Raw genomic sequence first — 12,640 nt, 5'->3', positions numbered from 1 at the left:
CTGCTCCCATATGTTTGACAGGACCAGCATTGGCATACCTAATGTTAAATTGTTAGGTGTTAAATTGGTGAAGCTACAGCAAAGGACAACAAACATGCTAAACTGCAAAAGAAGATTGCGACAGACAGAACAAAGCAATCATAGAATCCTTACGGTGCAGGAGGCCATTCAGCCCATCAAGCCTGCACTGACAACAATCCCACCCAGTTCCTATCACCACATATTTACCCTGATAATCCCCCTGACACTATAGTTAATTTAGCATGGCTAATCAACCTAACCTGCGCATCTTTGAATTGTGGGAGGGAGCCGGAGCACTTGGAGGAAACCCACGCAGACACAGGGAGAATGTGCAAACTCCATGCAGACAGTGACTAGGGGCCAGAATTGAACCTGATCCCTGGCACTGTGAGGCAGCAGTGCTAACTGTGCCACCATGCCACCCACAACTAATGGTTAAAAGCTGGGCAGCATGGACAAGTTAGGCCAAAGGGCTAGTTTCCATGATGCAAACTGCTATTACTCTAATGGATCAAACTAAAATCACAGTCCTGCTACATCCATTTGTGAATGGGAAAGGTAAATTTTATTTATTAGTCACAAGTAATGCTTACATTAGCACTGCAATGAAGTTACTGTGAAATTAACCTAGTTGCCACACTCCGGCGCTTGTTTGGGCCAATCACCTAACCAGCACATCTTTCAGACTGTGGGAGGGAACTGAAATACCCAGAGGAAACCCACGCAGACATGGGGACAATATGCAAACTTCACACAGATGATGACCCAAGCTGGGAATTGAACCTAGGTCCCTGGCGCTGTGAGGCAGCAGCGCTAACCACAATGCCACCGTGGTCATTGATAATTCAACAATTAACAGGTGGAGGATGCCAGTCTTCAGCTAATTCAATTCACGCTATACGATATCGAGAAATGGCTTAAGGCACTGGATACCACAAAGGCTGTGGGCCCTGACACATCCTAACATTATACTGAAGACTTGTGCTTCAGAATTTAAGCTAAGTTTTTCAAGTACAGTTACAACACTGGCATCTACCCGGCAATGTGGAAAATTGCCCGAGTATGTCTTGTACACAAACAGCAAGACAAATCCAACCTGGCTAATTACCGCGCTGTCAGCTAACTCAAAGTTGTTGTGACAGTGCTATCAAGCAGCGCTTACTCAGCAATAACCTGATCACCGATGCTCAGTCTATGTTTGCCAGGGCCCCTCAGCTCATTACAGCCTTAGTGCAAATATGGATAAAAAAATTGAACACAAGAGGTGAGGTGAGAGTGGCTGCCCTTGATGTCAAGGCAGCATTTGATTGAGAGTGGCATCAGGAGCCCAAACAAAACTGGAGTCAATGGGGATCAGGGGGAAAGCTCTCCACTGGTTGGAGTCATGCCTGGCATTAAGGAATATAATTGTGGTTGTTGGAGATTAATCATCTCCGTTCCAGGACATTACTGCAGGATTTCCTTAGGGTAGTGACCATCATCGGATACTTCATCAAGAACTTCCCCTCTGTCATAAGATCAGAAATGGGGATTTTCACTGATGTTTGCACAATGTTTAGCACCATTCGTGACTCCTCAGATACTGAAGCAGTGCATGTCCAAATGAAACAAGACCTGGACAATGTCCAAGCTTGGGCAAGTAACATTCACACTACATAAGCGTCAGGCAATGGCCATCTCCAACAAGAGAAGATCAAACTGCTGCCCCTTGACATTCAAAAGCATTACCATCGTTGAATTGCCCATATCAAAATTCTCAGCTACAATTGTCCAGACCTAACTGGCAAAATGTAACTCACCTCCTGACTTCCAAAGTTTTCCACCATCTACAAGGCTCAAGTCAAGATTGTGGTGGAATACTTGTATGAGTGCAGTTCCTATTGCAGTCCCTAACACACAATAACACTGGCAACATCTAGGACAAGACAATTAACAAATTTTATGTTATCCTATCCACCACCTTGAACATTCATTCACCCCATTACTAACACTCAGTAGCAGCTGCATGTACCATCTACAAGATGGACTGCAGCAACTCACCAAGGTTCCTTCGATAGCACCTCTTAAATCTCCAATTGTTACCATCTAGGACAAGGAAAGCAGATGCGTGTGAACGCCATCATCTGTAAGCACTTCTCCAAGCCCTGCACTATCCTGACTTGGAAATATATCAGCATTTCTTCACGCTGAATCAAAATCCTGGAACTCTCTTCCTAACAGCACTGTGGATGTGTCTACCCCACACGGACTACAGCAGTTCAGGAAGGCAGCTCAGTTACATATTACATATGACCTTTTTCAGTACAATCAGTGGGGATAAGTGACAAATGCTGAGCTTCTTTTGCAAATCCTATCAGAGAATATTTTTTAAAAATCCGTGCTGTAACTAAGGCTACCTATTATTATGACTGTAACATCACCAGCTTCATGCCTTCCTCAACTTATCACTGCGGATACTCTCATCCCCAACAACTCCATCACAGTCCTGGCCTGTGTCCCATCTTCTACTCAACGTAAACTTAAGGTAACCTGCACAATGGTTCAATTCCCGGCTTGGGTCACTGTCTGTGTGGAGTTTGCATGTTCTCCCTGTGTCTGTGTGGGTTTCCTCCGGGTGCTCCGGTTTCCTCCCACAGCCTAAAAGTCATGCTGGTTAGGTGCATTGACCCAAACAGTCACCAGAATGTGGCGACTAGGGGAATTTTACAGTAACTTCATTGCAGTGTTAATGTAAGCCTTACATATGACTAATAAATAAACTTAAAAATTTAAATAAAGGGTGGCACAGCAGCACAGTAGTTAGCACTGCTGCTTCACAGGTCCAGGGACCTGGTTTTGCTTCCTGGCTTGGGTCACAGTGTGGAGTTTGCACATTCTCCTCATGTCTGCGTGGGTTTCCTCCAGGTGCTCCGGTTTCGTCCCATGGGCCAAAGATGCACGGGTTAGGTTGATTGGCCATGTTAAAATTGCCCCTTAGACTCCTGAGATGTGTAGGCTAGACGGATTAATGGGTAAAATATGTAGGGATATGGGGGTAGGGCCTGGGTGGGATTGTGGTCGGTGTGGATTCGATGGGCTGATGGTCTCTTTCTGTTCTGTGGGGTTTCTATGATTTCTATGACCACGTTCTGTTCACCCATTAACCCTATGCTAGCTGACCCATGTCAAATTCCTCCACAGTCTCCCTCTATAATCTCTTCCAGCGATCGCCCCAAAAAATATCTGATTTTAATTACTCATTATTTGGGAGTGGTGCCTTCAGCTGCCAAGACCCTAAAAGATGCTCTGGAATTCCATCTCTAAATTTCCCCATCTCTCAATCCCTGCTCCCTCCTTCAAGAGTCTCCTTAAAACCTACATCTTTGCTCAAGCTTTTGGTCATTTGCCCTATTATCACCTGACGTCACTCAGTGTCAAACCTTGGCTTAATAATAATCCTGTGAAACACCTTGAAACATTTAATTGTGTTGAAGGTGCTATATAAGTAGCTTTTGCCGTAGATACTGCATTTTCAGATTTCTTAGAGCACCAGCTCAATAGAACCTAATAATAATGTTAGCTTAGCGATAAAAACTAGGTGGCATGGACAAGTTGGGCCAAAAGGCCTGTTTCCATGCTGTAAACCTATACGTCTCTACAACCAAACATCTTCAAAAGGTCCTCCAAATGTGTCCAAACATTAGTTATGAAACCTTCGCTCGAGCATTATGTAGTTTTCTGGTTTCCACAGTCCTTGTGGTAGAAAGTCAAACCTTGGCCTTCAGTGCTTACAGATTGTGGTTAAACCATCAGCCAATTCTCAGAAGTATTTATTTTATTACTATAAAAACATTCAACAACAGAGTTCAACACAGCTCAGCTGTTTTTAAGACAAAATTCTACCTTGAACGATTTCAATAGGGCTGATTTTAACTTGGAGCGTGAATCAGATTGGGTTTCGGGCTGAACAGAAAAGCCCCCACAATGTAAGGCCCATGCAATTTTAACTTTCGAGCCTCATTTCAATACAATTGGCGGGCATTGCCCCTCCACCACCCCCCCACCCCACAATTGAGTGGGAGCCCACTTTACAATTACTGACAACCACACCTCTTGGAACTTATTGAAATTAGGTGCCCTACACAGCATGAACAAGGTTATCTTTCCTGAAAACAGATGTGTGGACTAGGGAAAACTGTGTGGACATTCGAACAAATGAGAGGCTGTCTCAGACTCCTGATGCCTTCCTAGAGGTTACAGTGCAGGAAGTCAGGGAAAAGAGAAAAGGATTGTCCCCTACAACCTACAGAAGTATCCCCAGGGACAAAATTCAGCTGCCCTATATTGATAAAGGCTAAGTCACGCTTGACAAACTTGTTTGAGGTCTTTGAAGACATGACCAGCAAGGTAGATAGTGATGAACCTATGGATGTGGTATATCTAGACTTCCAGATGGTGTTTGATAAGGTGTCGTATTAAAAGACTGATCCAGAAGATGAGACCATAGGGCATTCAGGGTAGATTGAGAGTTGGCTGACTAACATAGAGCAAAGGGTTTGGATAAATGGATATATGGCGGAGAAGCCCTGTAAATCCATTTAAACTCATCCCTTCATCTACCCACCTCTCTCTAACATCTCCAAAAAATTCCAGCACTCTTTCACCTCTTCCCAAATGTTCTCAGAAATCCCTCCCCGCCAGCACATCTCTCAAATTATAATCACAAGAAAATGCATCTTTCTTTTTCTCATTCCAAACATGGTCAACGTTTCCTTTGGTTTCTTTACGTCCCACACCCTAGTTTCCACCAGGAGGGCAAGCTATAAAGTCATCCTATTCTCTCTGTAAATAAACTCAAATTACCTCAGACTTTCTGACACAGATAGAAATATTAATTTTAGCTTGTGAAGCAGTTCCAGAAGCCTAGGCAGGACTTGAGGTAAGCAGGAGATGTCCATGATAGCACAACATGAGGCACATGTTATGTTAACTCCTAATTCTCCTGACCATCTTGGAGGATGGTCTCATTATGGAAGTCATAGAGGTTTACAGCATGGAAACAGGCCCTTCGGCCCAACTTGTTCATGCCACCCCTTTTTAAACCCCTAAGATAGTCCCAGTTGCCCACATTTGGCCCATATCCCTCTATAACCATCTTACCCATGTAACTGTCTACACGCTTTTTAAAAGACAGAATTGTACTTGCCTCTACTACTATCTCTGGCAACTTGTTCCAGACACTAACCACCCTGTGTATGAAAAAATTGCCCCATATGAACCCTTTTGTATCTCTCCCCCTCACCTTAAATCTATGCCCTCTAGTTTTATACTCCCCTACCTTTGGGAAAAGACATTGACCATCTAGCTGATCTACCCCTCTCATTATTTTATAGACCTCTATAAGATCACCTTCTATGCTCCAGAGAAAAAAGTCCCAGTCTGTCCAGCCTCTTCTTACAAATCAAACCATCAAGTCCCAGTAGCATCCTAGTAAATCTTTTCTGCACTCTCATCTCATAGAATCCTACAGTGCAAAAGGAGGCTGTCCGGCCCAGTCTGCACTGACCACAATCCCACCCAGGCCCTATCCCCATGAATTTACCCTAGCCAGTCCCTCCTAAGGGGCAATTTATCATGGCCAATCCATCCAAACTGCACATCTTTGAACTGTGGGATGAAACCGGAGCACCCAGAAGAAACCCACTCCGACAGGGGGAAATGTGCAAACTCCACACAGACAATGACCCAAGCCAAGAATCGAACCCGGGTCCCTGGCGCTGTGAGGCAGCAATGATAACCACTGTGTCACCGTGCTGCCCCACTCAGTGGATATCATTAAGTAACTGGTGGGGATTTAGCATACCTGGAGGCCACCACTGTGAAATGCACAATCCATGATAAATGGTGGGCTGAGAGGCAGAAGATAGAAGCCAGGGCATTTCTGCTTCTTCTGACTCAGAAGAACCAATTAAAAAATTAAAAAATGCAACTTCTTCTGGACACAATCTTGTTTGCCTCCAGGTTTCACCAGTGGTTCTCGCACCATACATGACTTGTGTGACAATGGGTTAAAATAACGTCACAGTCTAAATGATGTAGTAAATTATCTTCTTTTAAAAATATTTATAAGATTTGCAGCTGCCTGTGACAATAATTTCTGAAGCTTCCCAAGCCCACAGTTTGAGGTAGAGGCAGGCTGGTGCACAATGTGAATGTCCTTGAGCAGATGTTGTCCCCAGTCTTAAACATCTATCCAGTCTGTCTTCATAGAGTGCAGGGGTTCACATTGGAGCTGTGATATTGTTCTTTCAACTATTTGTGCTTCGCTGATACTAAACAACAAGAAGAAATGCCTCTATGTCATTCTGGGAACTGATCATGTCATTCTCACCTTTAATCAACTCTCACACACAACTGGTACAGTTGACTAAGGTCTTATTTATTACCTAATTATCATACAGCTGCAATTAAATGTTACAGTTACTGGACCCAGCAGGATACTCAGTGTCATTAAAATTAGAAAATTAATTTTTAAAACAGTGAATGAACCCCAGTGGCATATTTTCCTATTAAATTCTATGTGACCAATGGCCACAGTCAAAGAACTTGTTACTTCCACTCTATGATATCACTTTAAGAAGAATCACATTTAGTTTAAGATACGCAAACTGAAAAGTTCTACACAACATGATCACTTTTCTGTTGGCCAGTGCCCATGCTGCTATACTGATATTTAAAGATCAATAAATTGCAAACAGACACTAGCTGATGTACCCGCTTGAATACTAATAATCATGGAGCAGTTGAATTATAAACTAGCTACATTTGAGGAAAAGTTTTTTTTTACACGTATAAACAGATAATCACACTCAGATGAGATAGCTACATGAATAAGTAAACTATATTATATTTTACCAAGCTGTGAAAAGTTAAAATGAACAAGAAATTGTGCTTCAGGTAATACAGGTAAAGGAAATACTCAAAGATGTCAACTAATTAAACCAGTATTAAGAAGTAAGTGAGTAAAACAATAGAGCAGATGGCTAGGTTAGAGTGCATGGCACAAATAAATGTTCCTTGTACAAATGCATGGCTTGTAAGGAACAAACTTAATGAATTGCAGCCACAAATTCAACTTGGAGGGTGTGACATGGTAGCCATCACCGAGGCATGACTGTTCATATTCCAGGGTTTCAGGTCTATGGTGAAAATGGGAGAAGAAAATGAGGCTTTATTGATTAAGGATGAAATCATTTCACTATAATAAGAAAGGGTACAATGAGGTAAGCAGGCAATGGACAATATATAGGTAAAATTTAGAAATAGGAAACTAATTAAAGCTGTGCAGAAACTGTGATGTGGCAAACCGTATAAATGCTATGATTAGACAGCAAGCAGCAAAGGTGGAATTGTTTACGAGGATTGGAACTCTCATATTAATTGGGAGAAGCAGACTAGCATATGTCAGAAAGGTAAATTTCTTGCCTGTCTCTATTTTCTGCAAAATCTGTCCTAAGACCAACAAGGGGGCAGACCATATTGGATTTAGAAACGAACCAAAGTTCGATAACAGTGCCACAACATGGGAATATTTATCTCGTAGTGATGAGAAAACAATTGCATTCAAAGCAGTGTTTGCAAGGAAGAAATACTGAAACAGCTGCTGAGATTCCATGGGTGGCAACTCTCCGATCCTGTTAGCTCCAGGTGCAAATCCCGTTGGGCCGGTGAATTTTGCGAGAAGCCTAAAACAGGATGTGCACCATGAGTAAATCAGTTGCCGATGCTCCCAGTCTGTTACAGCTGGCGAGATCCGGGTCTCGTCCAAAAAGGGCGAGAATCTGATCTGACTTCACCTGCATACACTGTAATCTCATAAATGAGATTAAAGCAAATGCAGAGGGCTCCCAGTATTAGAACATAGAACATAGAACATTACAGCGCAGAACAGGCCCTTCGGCCCACGATGTTGCGCCGACCAGTTACAAAACAATGACCCACTAACCTAAACCAATCCCTTCTCGTCCATAAACCTATCCATAGATCTCTTAAACGCCCCCAAACCAGGCGCATTTACAACTGCAGCAGGCAGGGCATTCCAATCCCTCACCACCCTCTGGGTAAAGAACCTACCCCTGACATCTGTCCTATAACTACCACCCCTTAATTTAAAGCCATGCCCCCTCGTGCTAGATTTCTCCATCAGAGGAAAAAGGCTATTACTATCCACCCTATCTAAACCTCTAATCATCTTATATGTTTCAATAAGATCCCCTCTTAGCCGCCTTCTTTCCAGCGAAAACAACCCCAAATCCCTCAGCCTCTCCTCATAGGACCTCCCCTCCATACCAGGCAACATCCTGGTAAACCTCCTCTGCACCCTCTCCAAAGCCTCCACATCCTTCCTGTAATGTGGGGACCAGAACTGCACACAGTACTCCAAGTGCGGCCGCACCAGAGTTGTGTACAGTTGCAACATGACGCTGCGACTCCTAAATTCAATCCCCCTACCAATAAACGCCAAGACACCGTATGCCTTCTTAACAACCTTATCTACTTGACTCCCAACTTTCAGGGATCTATGTACACATACACCTAGATCCCTCTGCTCATCCACACTATTCAAAGTCCTCCCGTTAGCCCTATACTCGACACATCTGTTATTCCTACCAAAGTGAATTACCTCACACTTCTCCGCATTAAACTCCATCCGCCACCTCTCGGCCCAGCTCTGCAACCTGTCTAAGTCCTCCTGCAAACTATGACACCCTTCATCACTATCTACCACACCTCCGACTTTGGTGTCATCAGCAAACTTACTAATCCACCCAACTATACCCTCATCCAGATCATTAATAAAAATTACAAACAGCAGTGGCCCCAAAACAGATCCCTGAGGCACACCACTCGAAACCGAACTCCATGATGAATATTTACCATCAACCACCACCCTCTGTCTCCTATCCGCTAGCCAATTCCTGATCCAATTCCCTAGATCACCCCCAATCCCATACATCTGCATTTTCTGCAGAAGCCTACCATGGTGAACCTTATCAAACGCCTTACTAAAATCCATATACACCACGTCCACTGCCTTACCCCCATCCACCTCTTTGGTCACTTTCTCAAAAAACTCAATAAGGTTAGTAAGGCACGACCTACCCGCCACAAAACCATGCTGACTATCTCCAATCAATTCTTTACTCTCCAAATAACTATAAATCCTATCCCGAATAATTTTTTCTAAAACCTTGCCCGCAACAGAAGTGAGACTCACCGGTCTATAATTCCCGGGGAAGTCTCTGTTCCCCTTCTTAAACAATGGGACAACATTCGCTAACCTCCAATCTTCCGGTACTATACCAGAGGCCAACGACGACCTGAAGATCAGAGCCAGAGGCTCTGCAATCACTTCTCTTGCCTCCCAGAGAATCCTGGGGTAAATCCCATCCGGACCAGGGGACTTATCTATTTTCAGACCCTCCAGAATATCTAGCACATCCTCCTTATCAACTGCAACGCTGTCAATTCTACTCCCCTGCAATCCAGTGTCCTCCTCAGCTATATCCATGTCCCCTTGCGTGAACACCGAAGAGAAATATTGGTTCAATGCCTCTCCAATCTCCTCCGGTTCCACACATAACTTCCCTCTGCTGTCTATAACTGGCCCTAATCTTGCCCTAACCAACCTTCTGTTCTTAACATACCTATAGAACGCCTTAGGATTCTCCTTAATCCTATCAGCCAAAGTCTTCTCATGTCCTCTTTTAGCCCTTCTTAGCTCACTCTTCAACTCCCTCCTAGCCAATCTAAAGTTTTCTAGTGCACTACCCGAGCCCTCACGTCTCATCCAAACATAAGCCTCCTTTTTCCTCTTAACCAACGAAAAAACTTTTTTGGTGCACCACGGTTCCCTAGCCCTACCAATTCCTCCTTGCCTGACAGGGACATACCTATCACGGACTCGCAGTAGCTGCTCCTTGAAAAAACTCCACATTTCAGACGTTCCCAGTCCCTGTAATCTCCTAGTCCAACCTATGCTTCCTAATTCTCTCCTAATAGCCTCATAATTACCCTTCCCCCAGCTAAAACCACTAGCCCGAGGTTCATGCCTATCCCTTTCCATCACTAAGGTGAAAGTAACCGAATTGTGGTCACTATCACCAAAATGCACATCAACTTCCAAGTCTAGCACCTGGTCTGGCTCATTTCCCAGCACCAAATCCAGTATAGCCTCACCTCTAGTTGGCCTATCTACATACTGAGTCAAAAAACTTTCCTGCACGCTTTGTACAAAAACTGACCCCTCTAACGAGCTAGAGCTATAACAATTCCAATCAATATTAGTAAAGTTAAAATCCCCCATAACAATTACCCTATTACTTTCACTCCTAACCAGGATCGTCTCCGCAATCCTTTCCTCAACCTCTCTAGAACTTTTAGGAGGTCTATAAAAGACTCCCAACAGGGTGACCTCTCCTTTCCTATTTCTAATCTCCGCCCATACTACCTCAACAGACAAGTCCTCATCAAACTTCCTCTCTGACACTGTGATACACTCCCTGACCAATAAAGCTACCCCTCCCCCCCTCCTACCTCTTTCTCTACTCCGACTAAAACATTTGAACCCCGGGACCTGCAGCAACCATTCCTGCCCCTGCTCTATCCATGTCTCTGAAATGGCCACAACATCGAAGTCCCAGGTACTGATCCACGCTGCAAGTTCATCCACTTTATTGCGAATACTCCTCGCATTAAAGTATACGCATTTCAAACCCTGCTCCACCCCACCCCTGCGATGCTGTGCATTGCAGTCCCCATCTATGCCCCCCTCACTTTCAACCCCTCTACTCAGGATCCCACCCCCCTCCGAATCAGTTTAAACCTAACTGGATAGCCTTAGCAAATTTACCCCCCAGGATATTGGTCCCCCTCTGATTCAGGTGCAGACCATCCCTCATGTAGAGGTCCCACCTTCCCCAGAATGAGCCCCAATTGCTCAAGTACCTGAACCCCTCCCTCCTGCACCAACCCCTCAGCCACGAGTTCAAACTTTCCCTCTCTCTATTCCTCTCTAAACTATCCCGTGGCACAGGCAAGAGTCCAGAGATAACCACTCTATCAGACTTGGCCTTTAGTTTCCACCCCAACTCCATAAATCTCTGCTTAATATCCCCTTCCCTTAACCTCCCTATGTCATGTGTCCCCACATGAACTATAACTTGGGGTTGTTCTCCCTCTCCCCTAAGAGTCCTGAATACCCTGTCCGATACATCCCGGACCCCAGCCCCTGGTAAGCAACACACCAGCCCTGAGTCCCTACCTTTACTTCCAACTCTCTTATCTGTCCCTTTAACTGTGGAGTCCCCAATCACGAGGCCCAATCTTTTGCATCCCCTAACCACCTGAGCTTTCACACTAGGCTCACCCCCAGAGACCTGCTCCCTTTGGCTATCCCCAGTTGATTCCTCCTCAACTGTAGCCTCCAGGACCGAAAACCTATTTTGGAGGGGAACAGCCCCAGGGGATTGTCCCCCCACCTGCTTCTTTCCCCTCTTCCTGGCAGTGACCCAAGACTGATTTCTAGGAGTGACTACCTCCTTATAACTCCTATCAATTTCCACCTCCGCCTCCCGAATTATGCGGAGTTCCTCTAACTCCACCTCCAGCTCCTTTACACGCTCCTCCAGAAGCTGCAATCTAACACACTTCCTACAAGTAAAATCACCTGAAACACTACTAGATTCCCTCACCACATACATCCCACAGGAGATGCATATTATCCTATATCCATCATCCACCCGCGCCTCCCACCCCCCCAACCCTCCAGTGAGAGGTAATGTGGGCGCCAAATACTATAGGTCCAGAAAAATGAGGACAAGGCAGCATGGACTCAGACTCCAGAGTGCCCAAGGGCACAGCATCCACTGCCAAAGTGCAGAGAGAGGGTCCTTGAAAGGAGTTGGGGTTTGGGGCCTTGCTGCTGATATTTTCAAGCTTTCTATTGATGTATATATGTTCCTATATGCCTTGTCTAAATCAATGAGCAGACCATGTGTTGACACAGTCGCTTCTTGGTGCCTCTATGTCATTATGAAAGCATGACAAATAGTAGATCAAGTGCAAAGTTTGAATTTGAAATTGAACATTATTCAAACAAAGGTGGGAAAAAGAAATCCTTTTTCATGCAGCAAGTGGCTAGGACTTGGGATCCTTCCAGTGTATAGTGGAGGCAAATAGATTTGTGGCTTTAAAAGGATACTGGACTTAAATCTGAAGAGAAAACAAATGCCGAGATACAGGGAAAAGGTGGGAGGGTTGGGCTAGCTCAGCTGCTCTTACAGGGAAGGGGGCACCTGCTTCATTTACAGAAAATCCAGCCACTAAGCACTAGCCAGAGGCTCTGACTAAATACTAGACAAGTCAAAACCAATTAACAGATTGAAGAGTTACGAAGATGAGCTTATTTATTTAGATTCAAGGGGAGTTTATGGTGAAAATTTTGAGATAGAAACTAATAAATTTAATCCAAGCTGAATGTTGACTACAAAAGGGTTTGACTGGTATAAGTTTAGAAAAAAGGAAATTAAAAGTAAGAAGCGAACTCAATCAGGACCTTTCCATCTAAAGAACATTAAAA

At 44.3% G+C, this 12,640-nt stretch overlaps 1 protein-coding gene across 2 annotated transcripts in view; it reads right to left on the bottom strand.

Moving 5' to 3' along the window:
• The window catches only part of itga9 (integrin, alpha 9), a 424,393-nt gene that overhangs the window by 46,440 nt on the left and 365,313 nt on the right, over positions 1-12,640 (bottom strand). The gene's annotated exons all lie outside the window — the stretch shown is intronic.

This window comes from Carcharhinus amblyrhynchos, chromosome 8, assembly GCF_965287045.1.
Source record: "Carcharhinus amblyrhynchos chromosome 8, sCarAmb.v2.hapA, whole genome shotgun sequence".
NCBI classification, from domain to species: Eukaryota; Metazoa; Chordata; class Chondrichthyes; order Carcharhiniformes; family Carcharhinidae; genus Carcharhinus; species Carcharhinus amblyrhynchos.
The sequence above is the reverse complement of the archived record's forward strand: the minus strand, read 5'-3'. Positions and strand labels throughout refer to the sequence as shown.